Raw genomic sequence first — 20,154 nt, 5'->3', positions numbered from 1 at the left:
CTGAAAAACCCTTTTCTGTAAACTATAGTGGTTTGAACATTTAAGAAAACTCACTTAAATCAATCTCGTTTTCATCAGGGTTCAGTGTTTACGCTGATTGACACATCCATTCAAAAACTCTTCTAGCAATAATTATGAGGGAAATGTTTCCTATTCTCTTTTCTATGAACATGAGTTCTTATCTAATGCAGATGAGTTAATATGTATTTTTTTATTCCAGCCTAGAATTGTTCTAGTCATTTTAGTCTTTTAAAATACAGATTAAAAGAACCAACTATTTTATTTCCACACTGTATTAGTGAAAACTACATACGGTTAAAGTACATTGATTAGGGGCGCCTGGGTGGCACAGCGGTTACGCACCTGCCTTCGGCTCAGGGCGTGATCCTGGCGTTATGGGATCGAGCCCCACATCAGGCTCTTCAGCTATGAGCCTGCTTCTTCCTCTCCCGCTCCCCCTGCTTGTGTTCCCTCCCTCGCTGGCTGTCTCTATCTCTGTCAAATAAATAAATAAAATCTTTTTTAAAAAAAAGTACATTGATTAAAAGTTATTTTTCTGACTTAACAAGATGTCAAATGATAGGCTAATGCTGGCGTTTACCCAGTTTCATAATGTCGGGGCTAGTACTTCTGTGATTCTCTTGGTCTTTCCTTCATGCTCATAAGATAGTTACCCCATTCTCAAACATCAGGTTCAAGGCAGGAGGAAAGAGGTAAGAGCAATACTAATTATATCTCTCCTCTTCCTAGTAGACTTCTGTTTACATGTTATTTACTAGAACTGGGTCACATGGCCACCCTTAAGGAGGGATAGGGGAGGCAAGGAAAGCAGAGAACAAGAATGTCACAACTGGCTTCTTAGACCATGGATCTCACCTGGGAATCCTTCTTGCTTAAGGTTGAGCACGTTGCCACTCTGAACAAAATCACGGTTCTGGAGGCGCCTGGGTGGCACAGCGGTTAAGCGTCTGCCTTCGGCTCAGGGCGTGATCCCGGCGTTATGGGATCGAGCCCCACATCTGGCTCCTCCACTGTGAGCCTGCTTCTTCCTCTCCCACTCCCCCTGCTTGTGTTCCCTCTCTCGCTGGCTGTCTCTATCTCTGTCGAATAAATAAATAAAATCTTTAAAAAAAAAATAAAAAATAAAAAATAAATCACGGTTCTGTTAGAAAATAAGGAGAAATTTTAGGGAGATTGGGAAAGCAACGGGAAGCATCTCCCAAACATTCCCATTTCCAGTCCTCAGACTACTGGTTACAGCCTAGTAGTTCCAAGAACTACCGTTAATTCCATTCGATATAAAACTCTGCCTGCTAACCAAATTCCTTTTTCTGAACTCCAAGCATATACATGGTCCCATAAGTAGCTAAGATCTGCTCTACTGGTGCTCGAAGTTGTTTTCCGAATTTTTCATCAAATTTAACCCTTTGAAGTTGGGTCTACCTCCTTAATTGAACTCTGAAATTGAAGTGTTCTCAAAGTAGATGTATGTAAAGACCTTCCTGTCAGTTAAGACCTAAGTCTTACAGACAATTTTCAAAATTCAAAAATCCATTTTATGAAGGGAACATACTGGTAAAGAGAAGGTAAGCTTGTCAGAATAATTCTATAAGCGTAACTTGTATGTCATAACTACATGGAGGTCCTGCCATTTACTCATCATAATGCCTGTTGCAGAGAGGCCGGGAAGACTGTAGAAGCCGATCTGTGGCAAGTGTAACGTTTATATCAGCTAAATAACAGCTTTACTATTCCAGCGAACTATTCAATAATAAAAGCTATAGTGGTCCGTGTACCATCTGCTGTGTTTGCAGTTACACATAATTGTACAATTATTCTCGCGACTAATATTTTCATGTCTTCTGGCTGTAGGAGAAAATTGAAGCCATAGGAGAAAACAAGTTGTGTAGAAAAAAACATAGAATGAGAAAGCTAAGAAACAGGGATCAGTCTAACAAGCGCCTTCATGGACAAGACAGAGGAAAAGGGAAAATGTAATATTACTTGGAATATTACTCGGTTCTAGCCCACTAAAGTGCTCTTTTACTGTGTCCAATATAGTGTTTATTCTATTAAGGTTTTTGCTTCATTAATTTATTTTCACTCTTACAATTTTTTTTAAAGTAAACTCTACGCCCAATGTGGGGCTTGAACTTCTGACTCCAAGATCAGGAACTGCACGCTCTACCGGCTGAGCCAGCCAGGCACCCCTCACTCTCACAATTTCTAATTGTTTTTTGTGTATAGTCCATCAGTTCTTTACTTAGACCTGCCAACCTCTATTTTGTAACTTCCTGTTTTTTATCTCTTTGAAGATTTGGAACATAGTTTTGTAAATCCTTTGATAGGTTTCTATTATTTTGTATTTCATTAGGAATGAATCCCTCTGATTGATTATATTGTTGATTAGCTTTTGTAGCAGCTGCTTCTCAAAAAGTGAATTTATATTTGGGGTTAGTAGGCTAATCTTAGGTGGGGTTGGTCTTTGTTGTTGTTGTTGTTGTTTTGTCTTGTTTCCTCTTTCTGTGATCACTCCTCTCTACGTTTTGCGGTTGCCTTCATTCAGCCCCCAGCGAGACCTACCACCCAAGTCCAGAACCAGGTCTTACACTAGAGGAACGGCTCCAAACACAGAATAACGGGGCTATTTTCAATCGAGTCACTAAGCCAAACGAGTCCCGCTGCTGGGTTTGCTCTACTTCCTCCTGTCCCCTGCAGGGATTCAGCTTTATAACGCCACAGCTTCAAGCAGTGATCAGAGCTGCCTCAACCTCCTTTTATGGTCAGGGAAGGCCCCCCTAGCCTTTGCTTTTACACAGTGATGCTTGCCCTGCTGCCCCACCACATGTGGATCACTTTGGTTTTCTTTCGCCTACAGGAGAGACATTCCTAATGCTGCCTATTTTGAGACCTATAGCCCAGCAGGCTGATGCAGCAATCCCAGCTTACAGTGGAGTGTTTCCATTTCTGGCCCATGAAAATGTTTAGTTATTGTTTGGTTTGGGTTTTTTTGTTTCGGTTTTAGTTTGGGGTTTTTTTCCCCCATAGCTATGTCTTCTAAGTTTGGAGCAGAGGTGGAAATTTGTAACAATATACTCAGAGCACCACTTGATGGGGAAGTCTGGAAAGAAAATAAAGACAGTTATAGCTTATATTCCCCATAGTCTCAATTTCTTGCTCATCTCTATTTCTTTTTCCCCCACCAGATGTCATGTTTCTTTGGTTAGTCAGTTGGTTAGTTGTTTGAAGCCAGGATGTCATCTATGCTGAAGACATGACTGGTTTAGACAATGGGGTTCTGAGTCTTAACAGCCGTACATCTCGGGTTAGATTCCCTTCTGCCTCCCTATTTGTACCAGCAGGAGAATCTTCCATCAGTGTATTCCTGAGCTCGAGTTACCATGGGTGACGTTTCTCAAGCTTTTAGAGATGCAGAAAATAGCTACGTGTCTCCTCTGATGTGTTTCCTAGCTTTCTTTCAGGCCAGCAGAAATACTGCTTTCTCTACAGATACTTTTCCTGTGGCGGCACAACCTAATTCCTCACTCTTGTGCTCTGTTTCCATTACCCCCAAGAAATCCGTATTTCTTCAGGTAGAGTCAGATGTTTCTTTCCAAACTTGCATGTTCCCAGATTGTTCTCATTCCTCCTCTACGACATGTGGGCTCACCCTCTTTTTCCCACTGATGGCATCCTTCCTGCTATGTTCTCTTTCCACTTGAACTCAAGACCAAAAAATAAATTTTATTTTTAAAGCTAGTGCCGTTCCTTTCCACATTCCAGACTTGCTACTTCCAAAGCCCAAGCAATCCTTTACTGATTCTATATTGGATTTTGAGTCCTTCTGCCTCTTGGTCTGCAGTGTTTCCTCTGCCTCTGAGCAAACATGTTATCTAGAGCCAAAGTATTCTGCCACCACAGGCCAAGAAGATGACACAGCCCCGCAGACAAAGAGTCTACTGGGGGGGTAGAAAAATATATATATAGCTACAGATACAAATATACGGATATCCTTACAAACTTGTGGCAAAGAGGCTTTCTTAAATAAGATGCTGAAAGTGAAATGAGTTTAAAAAAACATGAAAAAAGACTGATCAACTTGGTTACATCCAAATTTAGGGTCTGAATGATCCAAGACTACATGAACAAAGCTGAAAAATAAGCAAAACTGATTAGGAAAAAGTATTTCCGCACACTTAACAAAAGATAATTTTACAAGATAACCTGGGTGGCTCAGTCAGTTGAGCATCCAACCCTTGGTTTTAGCTCAGGTCATGATCCCATGGGTTGTGAGATCGAGCCCCATGTAGGGCTCCATGCTCAGTGGGGAATCTGCTTCAAGCTTCTCTCCCTCTGCTCTCCCCCCCCCCACTTGTGCTCCCTTTCTCTCTCAAAATGAAAAAATAACATCTTCTAAAAAAATAAAAATAAATGTGAAAAAGATTATTTTATGGAGTAAAAAGAAAAAGACTAACAACATGACAGAAATGCAAATAAGGTTATGAACAAAAGATTTACAGAACAGAAAATACAAATGCTCAAGACACGTATGAAAAGAGGCTCAGTCTTAACAGGCACCATGGAATACAAATTAAAACAACAATGTCATTAATAAAATAAACATTTAAATAAATATTATTTCTCTCTATTAGATTGGCAAAAGTGTTTCACTTTATTAATAAGCTTGTGCAAGGTTTTGAGGAAGGGAGTACTCTCAAATACGCTAGAGGGAGTGTAAATTAATTCCACCCCACACCCTAGCAGTTCCACATATAGATTTCTAGCCAGGAGAAACCCTGGCACGTATGCACACTACGGCACAGACACTTACATGAAGGTTCCATGCAGCACTCTTTGTCATAGACAAAAATTAGTAACATTTTAACTCTCTATCAATGAAAAAATAGCTAAAGAAATTATAGATACATAATAGTACATTGTGTAGCAGTTACAAGTAATATACTAGAGCTAATATGACACTGTATGTTAACTAACTGGAATTAAAATAAAAACTTAAAAAAATAAAATTTTAGAAAAGGAATACACTAGATCTATTTGTGTCAACATGGATAAATCACAAAACGTCATTGCTAATTGAAAAGGCAAGCTGCAAAAAACTACATATAATATGTATCATTCTGACACACACACTAATGATACTAAAACAATATTCTGAAAGTTCGTAATAACAGTTATCATTGGAAATTGGGGAGAAGTATATATATTTATATCAAGTTGGAAGTGGCATAATAGCAACAAACATTTATTAAGTGCTTACTAAGTGTGATATGGTATTTGAGTATTTTACATATATTATTATATTTAATCCTTAAAAGTACCCTATGGAGTAGGTATTAATAACATTTTTATTTTCCACATAAGTAAACTTAGGCACAGACAGGCCAAGTAACTTGCCTACAGGTGCACAGTCATTTGCTAGAGTTACATTTGAGCCTCGGCAATCTGGCACCAGCCTTCCCTTAGTTACTCTGCAGCCATGCCCAGGAGACAGCATGGGGGGAGTGGAGTAGTATTGCAAGGGGCCTTCTCAGCAGCTTTATCTGTAGGCTTCTGGGTTTTGGGAAGGAGAATATAGTATTCAGGAATGACTTACATAGTTAAAAATGAATTTTAAATAAGAAAAGCAATTACTGATACATCTTAGATGGACCGACCTCCGAAAGGAAAGGACAGTTGAATGAACAAAAGAAAGGAAGGGAGGGAGAGGGTAACAGAAAGAAAAGGACTTTCACCCCTCTTCATCTGTTTAGTGATGAATTTCAGAGCTCTGGTTTATCAGACACTTCTAGTGCTGCAAACTCCATGCCATTGTCAAGATTTATCTCAGACCAAGTTGAGAATAAGGAGATAAAAAGAAAAACAAAACATTTAGATTGTGAATACCCTCTCCTGTCCACAAATGCCAACAGCATCAGTCCAAGGTTCTCTACGGAGAAGCTCAGTTGTGAGAAGAGCGCTTCCTTGCCCTAGAAATGAATTCCTAACCTGCTGCCATCAGTTCTGTCCCATTACCCAGAAGTCATTGCTCGGTCTGCAGTCATCCTCATTGTCTGGCTCTGACCAAGAGGGAAAGACAATTCCAGTCAACCACAATTAAAGCAAGGAAGGAAAGAAAAGCTTTTCCTAGTTTCTAGAAACCACCCCTGCCCCCCAAGCCCTTCCAGGGACAGCGGGCATCCCCACCTAAGCAGGGCCTTATCACCACAGCTGTGTGGGGAAACCAGTTTTCTTAAAAAGCCATTCAAAGAGACAAAACCCTACAAAATAAGGAGCCAAGAAGAAATTCTGCCTCCTGGAACTGCATGTAACTTTTCCTTCAGCACAGAAAAACATCTAGGCCCTAGCACGGTGTCCTAAACTGTGTTCTTGGACTTGGCCAATGCAATGTCTGTGGTCAACCTCTTTGGGGGTGGAGTAAGGGCTGAGGGAGGTGAGATGTGAGCTCCCCCACGTGGCTGAAGCTGTCCACTAACCTGGATGGGGTGCATCAGTTTTTGCCGAGGACCCCAGATTTCTCAGGTCTATGTGCAATCCATTTATGTTTTTTTGATGTGTTTTTATAGCATTTTCAGAAATAACATCATTTTGTGATGAGTTCTTGTCCTGAAACATTGAATACTACAGTGATTAGGGCTGGGGTTAGCCCAGAATATTTTTCTCAATAATAAACAGTACAATATGCTTATTCTCAGCTCTTTTTGCCAACTCACACGGCACTTCTTACGTGAACTCATTTTTTGAGCAAGTTGTTATTTTCAGGGCTGTGCTACAATTAATTTAGTACCTGACTTACCAAATATTCTATGGCCAAGGAGAAAAATAACTCTAGCATGTGTCATTTACTCTAATGTAGTCCTCACCTATGATTAAAAACAAAATATACTGGACGAGGCTTGATACATGTTCCTCACCCCAAAATACCTCAAGAACACAAAACACAGAGCCCCTTAGCCAAATCTTGCAGTATTTCCTTCCTCCTCTGTCTTAGGAACTCCTTCCAAATACGGAACAAGCCTTGAATTTGGCAGTTCTTCTTGCTGCTACAGCATATTTTCTCATTCCCAAGAAAATGTTCTTTCTCAAAGAGTAAAATGCCCAAAATTAAAAGGCAAGCTGGCAAACTAGGGAAATACTGCAATGACTATGATAAAGCACTTATATAAAACTATCAGAGAAAGTCTATTACCCCAATAGATAAAAAGCCATGAAGATTATTTCTAAAAGAGGAAACCCTAGGGGGCAAGAAAATTGTAAATACTTCTTCCTCCAAAGAAATCAAATAAATAAAATTTAAAACAAGATAACATTTTTGCCTATCATATTAACAAAGATGTTTAAAATGCTAAAAATGGGGGCCCCTGGGTGGCTCCGTTGGTTAAAAGTCTGCCTTCAGCTTAGATCATGATCTCGGGATTCTGGGATCGAGCCCCCTGTCAGGCTCCCTGCTCAGTGGGCAGTTTGCTTCTCCCTCTCCCTCTGCCCCTACCCACCTCCCGGCTTGTTCTCTCTCGTGTGCTCACTCAAATAAATAAAATCTTTAAAAATTTAAAAAATGCTAAAAGTGAAGGGGGTACATATGGTAAAACAGACACTGGGATATTTATTTTTTGAAAACAATTTGGGAAAATATCAAAAGGAGCCTTAAAAATATTCATACCCTTTGACTTCTGGGATTGATGTGAAGAACATAATACAAAGCTAGGAGAAAGCTTTATGTACAAAGATTCATACTGAAATATTGTGGATACTAACCACCTAAATAGTCAGTTTTAAGGGACTGGTTACTACCATAGTTTTCTTAGCCTCGTCGTTGTCAATTCTGACTGCACATGAGAATCACTTAGGAAACTTTATTTTTACAATAATGATACTTAGGCCTCATATCAGAACAACTGATTCAAAATCTCTGGGGGTGGGACCTGGGCATGTGTATTTTTTAAAACCCTATAAGTGATTCTCACATGCACCCAGGGTTGAGACCTATCAGGCTAAGGAAACTGTAGCAGGTGTCATTAAGTAGTATATTATACAGCCAATAAAAACATGCTTTCAGAATTTTGAAAAAATATTTTATATCAAAACAGTTCTCGGGGCACCTGGGTGGCTCAGTCAGTTAAGCACCTGCCTTCAGCTCAGGTTGTGATCCTGGGGTCCTGGGATCAAGCCCCATGTTGGATGCCCTGCTCAGCGGGGAGTCTGCTTGTCCCTCTCCCTCTGTGCTCTCTCTCCCTCACTCTCTCTCTCAAATAAATAAATAAAATCTTAAAAAAAACAGCCTACACTTAGCAAAAAGCTGCAAGGTTGACACAAAGAACTCCTATATACCCATCACCCTGGGACCCCATTCAAGTTTGGCCAATTATCCCAGAAATACCCTTTCCAGTGAAGGATCCAGTCCAGGATCTCATATTGTTCCCAACTGGTATGCCTTCCTTGACTTCTATCACTCTGACTTTTTTTTTTTCACTCTGACATTTTTTAAGATTATAGGACAATCATTTTATAGAATGTCTCTCAGTGTGGGTGTGTCAGAGTCCCCCAAGATCACTCCCTGTTTTGATGATTTGCTAGGAGAAATCCCAGGGCGCAGCATATCATCTTCCTTACAGGTATGATTTATTACAGCCAAAGGATACGAAACAAAACCAGCAGAGGGAAAACGCACAATGGGCAAGGTTCAGAGTGCAAGCTTCCAAGAATCCTCTCCCCTGGAGGTACATAGGACACATTTAACTCCCCCAGCAATGACTTGTGATAACACATGTGAAATGTTATCTGCCAGGGAAGCTTATCAGAGACTCAGTGCCCCAAGTTTTAACTAGGGCTGGTCATATTAGGCACCTCTGCTTAGCCAATGTCCAGACTCCCGGAAGGAAAGCAGGTATTCAGCATAAACCACATTCTTTGTACAAACAGTTTAGGCATAGTGAGCTACTCTTGTCAGTTAGTGTGCTGCAAACACTCCGGAAATCCAAGTTCCCAGATGCCAACCAGGGGCCAATCTTTACAAGCAGGGTTTTCTAAGAAAAGGCCTTTTCTAAAGCCTGCTATGTGAACTCTTTTCTACACAGATTTGTCTGATGTTTCTCATGTTTAGACCCAGGTAATGTATTTTTGCTAGACTATCACAGATGTTGTATTCTTCTCATTGTACTTCCTGGGTGAAACATGGCATGTACTGAACTCTGTAATAAAGAATGTGATTCCTGGGGCATGTGGGTGGCTCAGTCAGTTAAGCATCCAACCCTTGATTTCAGCTCAGGTCATGATCTCAGGGTGCTGAGACTGAGCCCGGCATCAGGCTCCGCCCTCCTTGAGATTCTCTCCCTCTCCCTCTGCCCTTCACCCCACCAAATAAAATAGATAAATAAAATCTGTTAAAAAAAAAAAAAAAGAATGATTTCATTTTAGGTGTTTGACTGCTGGTAGCTTTCAAGTTCTATCCCTCTCTTTTCTGCCCCACAGCTGGGCAAGCTGATGCGAAAGCTCAGATGCTCCCTCTTTTGGTGCAGGTGAGAAATTCAAACCACACAATCCCTGGTCCGTGCCTAGGAACCCTATTCCTTAAACAAAATAAAAGCCAAAACAGACGCCTTCCTTGCCTTCTCAAGACATTTTCAGACCTGCTTGGGGTCCTGCCTTACTCTCCCCAAAAAGCCTCTATCATCTTGCAAAATGATGTCCACAATAAGGTTAGTTAATACTTCCATCACTTCACATAATTAAAATTGTGTGTGTGTGGTGAGAACATTTAAGGTCTACTCTCACAGCAGCTTTTAAGTATATATTACAGTATTAACTATAGTTACCAGACTGAATATTGGATCCCCAGAACTTATTCATTTTATAACTGCATGTTTGTATACCTTGACCAACATCTCCCCATTTCTCCCAATCCCCAGCTCCTGACAACCACCATCTTACTCTCTGTTTCTATGAATTTCACATTTTTAGATTCCATGTATAGGCAAAATCATGCAGTATTTGTATTTCTCTGTCTGACTTATTTCACTTAGCATAACGTCCTCAAGCTCCATCCATGTTGTTGCAAATGGCAGGATTTCCTTCTTTGTTATGGTTAAATAATACTCCATTGTGTACATATGCCACATCTTTTTTAAAAAAGATTTTACTTATTTATTTGAGAGAGAGAGAGAATGCACACGTGCAAGCAGAGAGAGGTGCAGAGGGGAGACAGAAGGACAAGCAGACTGCACTGAGCGCAGAGCCCCACACTTGGGGTCAATCCCACGACCCTGAGATCATGACCTGAGCCAAAGCCAAGAGTTGGATGCTCAACTGAGCCACCCAGCTGCCCCTATGCCACATCTTCTTTATCCATTTATATGTCGATGGATACATAGGTTGATTCTATGTTTTGGTTATTGCAAATAATGCTGCAATGAACACGGGGGTGCAGATATCTCTTCAAGATAATTTCATCTCCTTCAGATATATATCTAGAATTAGAATTGCTGAATCATATAGAAAATCCAATTTTAATTTTCAGGAAACTTCATACTGTTGCCCATTGTGACTGTATCAATATATATTCTCACCAACAATGTACAAGGCTTCCAATTTCTCCACATCATCATCAATACTTGTTTTCTCTTGGGTTTTTTGTTTGTTTGTTTGTTTGTTTTGAGAATACCCATTCTAACAGGTGTGAGGTGATATCTCATTACAGTATTGATTTGCATTTCCCTGATGATGCTGCTGACCTTCAGTATTTGGAAAAATGTCTACTCAGTTCCTCTACTCACTTTTTATTGAATTCCTTATTTTTTGTTATTGGTTTGTATGAGTGTCTTATATATTTTGGATATTAACACCTTACCAAAGAGATGGTTTGCAAATATTTTCTCCCAACTATAGGCAAACTTTTCACTTTTTTGACTGTTTCTCTTGCTGTACAGAAGTTTTTTAGTTTGACATGGTCCCACTTGTTTATTTTTGCTTTTTGTTGCTTGTAATTTTGGTGTCATATCCAAAAGCTAGTTGCCAAGACCAACGTCAAGGAGTTCTTCCCCTGTTTTTTTTCAAGGTGTTTTATGGATTCAGAACCTGCTTTTAAGTCTTTAATCCATTCTGAGTTAATTTTTGTGTGGTCTAAGACCAGAGTCAAATTCTTTCTTTTGCATGTGAATATCTAGTTTTTCCATCACTATTTGTTGAAGAGACTGTCCTTTCCCTATTGAGTTTTCATGGCTCCATTATGAAATATTACTTGACTATAGATGTGTGGGTTTATTTCTGGGCTCTCTATTCTGTCCCACTGTTCTATATGTCTATTTTTATGACAGTACCACACTGTTTTAATTCATATAGCTTTTATTTCTGTGGCAGTGAGTCAGCCACTTGGTTGTAAGCCTGTCTTCTTAAAACAGCTCTGCTTGGTCTTGGACTGCACTGGAGTTCCACTATCTTCTACCAGTACTTAAAGGTTCCATGAAAGCACTTTTGCCCGTGGATTTTTACTCTTTTTCCAATGTTATGTTGATACGACACTGCCTTGATTACAGTATTTTTATAATAGTCTTAAAATCAAGCTCCTTAGAAGCCCCCAAACTGTCTTCTTTTCCACAGTTGTTTGGTTATTCCAGGCTCTTTGTATTTTCATATAAATTTGAAAATTAGATTGCCAATTGCTAAACAACAAAAACCAAAAAATCCTGTTGGTTCATACTGGATTGCAATTTGGGGAGAATTTACATCTTAACAACACCTAATCTTTTAATTCATGAGCATAGCTAAATCTCCATTTACTTAAGTCTCCTTTTATTGCATTGTTTCCTGGGTGACATTTGTGGTTATTCTTATCTTTGTGTTTTTTTCCCACATATCTTCTTTTTATGATTTTTCTCTTTATCACTGGTTTTAAGCGATTTGGTTATGATGTAACTTGGTGTAGCTTTTTGCATGTTTCTTATGCTTGGAGTTCCTGGAGATTCTTGGATCTGTGGGTTTAGAGTTTTCATCAAATTTAGAAATTTTTTAGCCAGTATTTCTTTGAATGTTCTTTTCTGTCCCTACTCACCTCCTTTGGGATCTCCCATTATATGTATATTAAGCTGAACTTGTCATAAGTTCACTAAAGCTGTTTCAGTTTTCTTCAGTCTTTTTCTTCTGTATTTCATTTTAAGTAGTTTTTATTGTTGCTGTTTAAGTTCACGAATCTTTCCTTCTTTGGTGATTCATCTGCTGTTAATTCCATCCAGTATATTTTTTATTTCAGATACTGTATTCTCAATCTTTAAAAATTTGTTCTGGGGCGCCTGGGTGGCACAGAGGTTAAGCGTCTGCCTTCGGTTCAGGGCGTGATCCCGGCGTTATGGGATCGAGCCCCACATCAGGCTCCTCCGCTAGGAGGCTGCTTCTTCCTCTCCCACTCCCCCTGCTTGTGTTCCCTCTCTCGCTGGCTGTCTCTCTCTCTGTCGAATAAATAAATAAAATCTTTAAAAATAAAATTTGTTCTGAGTTTTTAAAAATATCTTTTAAGTCTCTCCTTAATGTACTCATATTTTAATCTGCCTTTTTGAACATTTGAAATGTAATTACAATATCTGTTCTAATGTTCTTGTTTACTAATTCTATAATTTGTGTGATCTGAGTCTATTGATTGTTTTTTTTCCCCAATTATAGTTCATATTTTCGTGCTTGTTCAAATACCTAGTAACTTTATTAGACCTCACATTGTTAATTTGACCTTATTGGAGGCTAGATTTTTTTCCCATATTTCTACAAAAATTCTTGAGCTTTGTCCTTGGAATAAACTTGGAAACAGTTTGACCCTATTGAGGCTTGCTTTTATTCTTTTTTATGTAAGAACAAAACACCTTTTAACCTAGGGCAAGTTTTGTCCCATTGTACACAGCATATCCTTCCAAATGCATTATCTGACTCCATAAGCTGTGAGATCTATCCACTCCAGCTGATGGGGAATGCGAACTCCTCCAAGCCCTATGGGAACCCCTATCATTTTTCTTTTTAATCCTTCTAGGCAGTTCTTTCCCAAAACTGGAGTCATTTCCTCACAGATGTGTATTGTTAAGTCCTGAGATGAAAGTCATGGAGAATGCTCTTCAGATGCTGAGAGCTTTATTTCCATGAGGCTCATTCTTCTTTGGTACTACCCACAAACTAGCTGCTGCCTCCTTAGACTGACATAGCCATCTCTTCACAGGCTGTAGGGAAAAGTCCGTCCCTATTATGTTGTCTTGTCCAAAAGCAAACATTTCCTTAATAGCATTTTGACAAAGAAAGAAAGAATAAAGAGAGAAGTGAGCCAAGAAATAATTTTTAAAGAAGGGAATGGAAAGAAGAAGAGGAAGTGGTAGAATTTTTTACGGAATTTTTAATAACATTGCAGAAAGCTTATGAGAGTGTTAATTTTTTTAAGAATACAAAATTGTACGGGGCGCCTGGGTACCTCAGTCGTTAAGCATCTGCCTTTGGCTCAGGGCGTGATCCCAGAGTCCTGGGATCGAGCCCCACATCAGGCTCCTCCACTGGGAGCCTGCTTCTTCCTCTCCCACTCCCCCTGCTTGTGTTCCCTCTCTCGCTGGCTGTTTCTCTCTCTCTCTCAAATAAATAAATAAAATCTTTAAAAAAAAAGAATACAAAATTGTACATACAATATGGTCTTAATTATGAACACACACACATACACCTGGACCAAGACTAAGAGAGATACTAACAACACTTGCCCTTCAAAATAGGATTTTTTCCTATTCTTAGTTTTTCTGTATTTTCCAAAGCTTTAAAAATAACAAGTAGCATTTTCATAATAAAGGAGAAAAGTATAACAAACTGGGGAGAGAAACTGGGTTCACCTTAAAATAAGAAGGAAAAGAAAAAGAGAGCAAAATGTCCCAAATTTTGTGACAATTTGGTTGGGTAGAAGGAATCTATGAGTCTTCATATTAAGATTAGAAATTCTATTTATTTAACTTCCCAAAACGTCGCCACTCACCATCCCCACTACCACTAAAAATGTCGTGGTGGACCCAAGGATCCAAGATACTTCTAAGTCCAAGTAAGATGCTACACAATACTAAATAAAACTGCCTTCTCACTTACACTGACCTGAAGACGGATGATAGCCAGTGGCCAAAGGCTCTCTGGCATTTGGTATGAATGCCAGAAACTTGGCTCCAGCTATCTAAATTCTTGACTTAATGCTATGATGCCACAAGTAAGTTTTCAGCGTGGATGTTGAACTTTACAGTAACATTTCAACTCCATAACCTTCAAAGAAAAAAAGGAAAGGTTATTTTAAACAGCCTAAAGAACAAACAAATCTGTAGGGGTTACTGCACTTAAAAACCTCACTCTCTTTGCTAGACTGGTATGTGGCATGTCCTCCACCCCTCTTCCTCTGCAATCTTGCATTGATAAATTCAGTGTTTGTAGGATTTAAAGAAACTTTGTGTAAGGATAGTTTATCTAAATGAACATAAACAAAATAAAAATAGTCTTTCCCCAAAAAAGCAAACTAATTCCCCACTAAAATTCAATGCTTCTTCTATAGAAACCTTGTATTTGCCAGGGCTAACTCAGTTTTCTGCTATCCTGTTCATACATATTAAAGGGCTCAATGACATAATCGGCTTTGCTTTTCACTCAGTTGCTTAGGGCTTATAAAAATAAAACACAAATACCCACAGCTGTTCTAGGCAATCACTCAGCTCTTTGAGAAAAAAATACAGATATAGGGACAGGTGGCCTCACTCTCAGCACAATGTTCAGAATCAAGGGAACGCGGACTGCAGCTGTGTTTCCAGGAGAAAACTGACAAAGTCCCAGGCTTTCTAGGCTAACTAGAGTTACATATGGACACCCAAGATGAAGAGAGTGGTCTTTCCCGACTCTTGTTTCTTCTGTAAGTTGACCAACTGATATCCAAGGTCTCCCTCTATGGGAATACCTTAGGATTCCTGATTACCCAGTGGAGGTAGTTCAGGAGTCCAGAAAATAGAAAGTCAGCAGTAAACCAACTGTCAGGTGGTAAAGTTGGTAATGAACACAAAAAGAGATGTACTTTCCCTTTCTATCTGCCTTTTCTAGCCTGATTGCAATAACTTGGCTTTCTAAGTACAACTGATCAAAGGCATAGAGACACAGCAAGGGAAGGTGTTAGTTCAGACGGTTTTAAAGGAGATTAACTAAGTGAGTTATACTGTCTGATTCGACTTCTTTTTTTAAAGATTTATTTATTTGAGGGAGAGAGAGAAAGAAGAGACATAGAGAGAGGGAGAGAATCTCAAGCCGACTTCCCCACTGAGTGCAGAGTCTGATATGGGGCTTGATCTCACAACCCTGAGATCATTACCTGAGCCAAAAACAAAAGTTGGATGTTCAACTGACTGAACCACACAGGCGCCCCTGAGTCTACTCTTAATATACTCACAGCACCCATCCTAATCACAGCTTCTGATTGCTACCCAGAGGATATACAATCACAGAAGTCATGATTCTTGTTTCAAACACTGGCTGTCCTAGCAGCCTCCAGCTCTTTTCAGCTGTGGTTGTCCCCAGAGATTGCCTAATGATCCCCTGAATCTCAGAACTCTTATACAACTGTTTTCAGCTTTATTTACATCTTTGACTTCAGATTCACCACAGAATTGGATTGGGAGTTCCCGCTCCATCTCTCAGCCCTAGTGGCCACAGCTCTGGCCCATCACCTTCTCCCAAGTAGTAAGTGAATCAAATAACAGCTTAAGTCTCTATACCATCTTTCTGCCCTAAACCACCATAAAGCCTGTCCCAACCAAGCTAGCCGTTGAGCTGTACTGACACTTCTCAAGCATTCTCTATGGCAGCCCATTTTCTTCATCCATTCCTAATTTCCTGTGGAAGAATAATTTGAGAATAGTCAAGATGATGATACAAGATAAAAAATCTAACAAAGGGAGGGGTGCCTGGGTGGCGCAGTCGTTAAGCGTCTGCCTTCGGCTCAGGGCGTGATCCCGGCGTTCCGGGATCGAGCCCCACATCAGGCTCCTCTGCTATAAGCCTGCTTCTTCCTCTCCCACTCCCCCTGCTTGTGTTCCCTCTCTCGCTGGCTGTCTCTGTCAAATAAATAAATAAATAAATAATCTTTAAAAAAAAAATCTAACAAAGGGAAAATATAATGGTGATTTTTCATATATGTTGATAAATATGTATTAAATGAATATAACAACAAAAAGCCATTACCAACTCAAATCAACATGTATGCTGCACTCATAAAGGCCAGTCCTCTCAAACTTGACAGACATTCCAATCATCTCCTTTTATGAATTATAAATTTTAGTAAACCTTAAGAGGATAGAGGATTGTGGGAAGATGGCAAAGTAGGAAGCACCAGCAATCAGTCTCCTTACCTAGATAACTGCACTGACAGAATCTGACAAAAGTAACGTTTTTGGAACTCTGTAGTCTACTGGGGGTTTGCAACTCCAGGGTAAGGCTTGGACAGTGAGTTGTGGTTAATTTCTGTCAATTTTACCTCTTGGCACAGTAGCAGCTACTCATCCCACAGCCCACAGCATGCAAGCAATGGGAACCGGGATGGATAAAAATGACCCTATACACCAAATGTTGGCAATCTGTTCTCTGATAACTGATGGGTGTTTCTGATCACAGAAGTGGAGACAAAAAGGTAGCAGCACAGTTGCTGCACCTCCCTCAATTGTCACAAGTCTCTCCCCTTGGGCTGAAAGGATTCCTACGACATTTAAAAGGCCAGCAAATTTACCCCTCCCCTTTTTCTTTTGTTCTCCTTTTGGAAGCAAGACTAGGACATTAAAAAGCAACCACATATGCAGGAGGAATTACAAGTCTCCACAAGCGCAGGGAAACATACAGGTTCTGAAAAGAACTGAGAAGACTAAGTTTACATCTTAGGCTGATACTTGGTACAAAGACAGCCCACAACAATCAAATGCAAAAATAGGGAAACAAAACAAAAACAGCAAACCCTAATGTAGGAGAAGAATGTGATTTCCAGAGCTAGCATACAATTAGACTCAAATGTCCAGTTTTTAACGAAAAAAATCAGAAGGCATATGAAGAAACAGGAAGGTGTGGCCCATTCAAAGGGCAAAAATAAACTAACAGAAACTGCCTCTGAAAAAGGCCTAATGGCAGATCTATTAAACACTTTAAAACTGTCTTGAAAATGTTCAAAGAACTAATAGAAGATGTAGAGAAAGTGAAGAAAATAATATGTAAGCAAAGAAATATCAATAAAGGGAAACTTTATTTTTTTAAGATTTTTTTTTATTTATTCATTTGAGAGAGAGACAAAGTGAGTGAGTGAGGGCAGGAGTGGGGGAGAGGGTCATTGAGAGAGGGAGAAGCAGACACCCCGCTGAGCAGGGAGCCCAACTCAGGGCTCGATCCCAGGACCCTGAGATCATGACCTGAGCCCAAGGCAGTTGCTAAACTGACTGAGCCACCCAGGCACCCCAATAGAGGGAAACTTTAAACAAAAGTTTAAAAAAATTCTTGAGCTGAAAAGTATAGTTAAAAAAAAAATTAACTCGATGGAGTCAAAAACAGATCTGAGCAGACAGAATAAAGAACCAGCGAACTTGAAAAAAGGACAATAGAAATCATCAAATCTGAAGAATAGAAAGAAATGAGAGTGAAGAAAATTTAAAGAGCCTAAGTGATCTATGGGAAACCATCAAGCAGACCAACACATGCACTGTGAGAGCCCTTGAAGAAAGGGGTAGAGAAAATAGTTGAATAAATAACAGCTGAAAACTTCCCAATTTTGATGAAAAACTAGAATATAAACACCCAGGAAATTCAACAAACTCTTAGTAGAATGATCAGAGAGACCCATACTGAGACATAATAAAATCAAACTGTCAAAAGACAAAAACAAAGAGAGAATTTTTAAATCAGTAAGGGAGAAGCAACTCATCACATATAGGAGATCTTCAAGAAAATAACAAGCAGATTTCTCATCAGAAACTTTGGAGGCCAGGGGCGCCTGGGTGGCTCAGTCATTAAGCATCTGCCTTCGGCTCAGGTCATAATCCCAGAGTCCCTGCTCAGCAGGAAGCCTGGTTCTCCCTCTCCACTCTCCCTGCTTGTGTTCCCTCTTTCACTGTCTCTCTCTGTCAAATAAATAAAATCTTAAAAAAAAAAAAAAAAAAAGAAACAAACAAACAAACTTTGGAGGCCAGACAGCAGTGTGCTGAAACACTCAAGTGCTAAAAGAAAAAAAAATATCAACCAAGGTTCCTATATCTAACAAAACTGTCCTTTAAAGTGAGGGAGAAATTAAGACACTTCCAGATAAACAAAAGATGAGGAAGTTTGCTACCACTAGACTTGTTAAAGGGAGTCCTGCAGATTGAAATGAAAAGATACTACACACAAACTTGAAGCTGTATGAAGAAATAAAGGTCTCAACAAAGGTAAATACATGCGAATTATAAGAGCTAGTATCACTATAACAATGGTTTGTAACTCCTTTTTTATTTTCTATATAACTTAAGAGATTAATACATTTTTAAAAACAATTATTAATCTAAAAGCTAGTATTGTTTTAACTTTGGTTTGTAACTCTACATTGTTTTCTACATAATTTTTTTAAGATTTTATTTATTTATTTATTTATTTATTTGAGAGAGACAGCATGGGTGAGAGAGCATGAGCAGAGAGATCACAAGCCAGGAGAGCAGCAGAGGGAGAGAGAGAAGCAGGCTCCCTGCTCAGCAGGGAGCCCAATGTGGGGCTGGATCTCAGGACCCAAGATCATAACCTGAGCTGAAGGCAGATGCTTAACCAGCTAAACCACCCAGGGGACACTGTTTTCTACAAAATTTAAAAGACTAATGCATTTTTTTTAATGTTAGTTCATGTTTTTGAACACAAAACACATAAGGATGTAATTTTGTGACAACACCTGAAAGGAATTGGGACAGGCTGTAAAAGAACAGAGTTTTGTGTATTATTCAAGTTAAGCTGTTATAAATTCTAATTAGAGCATAACTTTAGGATGTTAAATGTCATAGCCATGGTAATTACACACACACACACACACACACACACACACACACACACAAACTATAGAATATACACAGAAGAAAATGAGAAAAGAATTTAAATGTTTCACACAAAAAAACTGAACACATAAACGAGTAATTCAGTAAATAAGAGACAAAAAGCTTTAAGGCATATAGAAAACAAATAACAAGAAGACAAAAGTAATTCATCCTTATCAGTAATTAATTTAAATGTATATGGATTAAACTCTCAATCAAAAGACAGAGATTAGTAGAATAAACTTTTTAAATGACTCAACCGTATGCTATCTACAAGAGACTCACATTAGATCCAAAGACACAAAGACGTAGAAAGTGAAAGGATGGGAAAAGATTTTCCATGCAAATAGTATCCAAAAGAAAGCAGGAGGAGCTATACTAAGATAAGACAAATAAGAGTTTAAATTTTAAAAGTTTGCAAGAGAAAAAGGACATAGTATATTAATAAAAGGTCCAATACGGCAAAAAGGTATAATAATTATGAGTATATATACACCTAAAAACAGACCATCAAAATACATGAAACAAAAACTGACAACATTAAAATGAAAAATAGATCTGCAATAATAGTTGGAAATTTTAATACCCCACTTCAATAACAGAAAGAACAACAAGACAGAAGAGAAATAGGAAATAGAGGACTTGAACAACACAATAAACCAACTAGATCTAGCAGCCATACAGCATAATCTATTCAACAACAGAATACACATTCCTCGCAAGTGCACATGGAACATTTTCCAGGTTAGATTATATGTTAACCCATAAATTAAGTCTCAATAGATTTAAAGAGATAGATAACACACAAAGTACCTTCTCAGATCACATTGGGATGAAGTTAGAAATCAGTAACAAAATAAAAATTTTTTAATTCACAAATTCATGGAAATTAAACAACACCATCTTACACAACTAATAGATTAAAAGTACACACAAGGACATTAAAAAATAGAACTACCCTATGATCCGGTAATTGCGCTCCAGTAATTGCATTCAAAAGAACTGTCCTATGATCCAGCATTTACCCCTCAAAACTATAAAAACTCTAATTCAAAGGATACATCCACCCTACATTTATTGCAGC

The 20,154-nt window shown here is 39.0% G+C and overlaps 1 protein-coding gene across 1 annotated transcript in view; it reads right to left on the bottom strand.

Moving 5' to 3' along the window:
- ADAM23 (ADAM metallopeptidase domain 23) overlaps window positions 1–20,154 on the bottom strand; it is a 251,687-nt gene that overhangs the window by 207,623 nt on the left and 23,910 nt on the right. Inside the window, exons 2-3 of the mRNA XM_087862985.1 lie at window positions 877–1,100; window positions 364–495 (exon numbers count right to left, since the gene is read on the bottom strand). The gene's annotated coding sequence lies outside the window, so the exon portion shown is untranslated. The remainder of the gene's footprint in view (window positions 1–363; window positions 496–876; window positions 1,101–20,154) is intronic.

Source organism: Ursus americanus, chromosome 1, assembly GCF_024610735.1.
Source record: "Ursus americanus isolate L20-20 chromosome 1, mUrsAme1.1.p, whole genome shotgun sequence".
Classification (NCBI taxonomy): Eukaryota; Metazoa; Chordata; class Mammalia; order Carnivora; family Ursidae; genus Ursus; species Ursus americanus.
The sequence above is the reverse complement of the archived record's forward strand: the minus strand, read 5'-3'. Positions and strand labels throughout refer to the sequence as shown.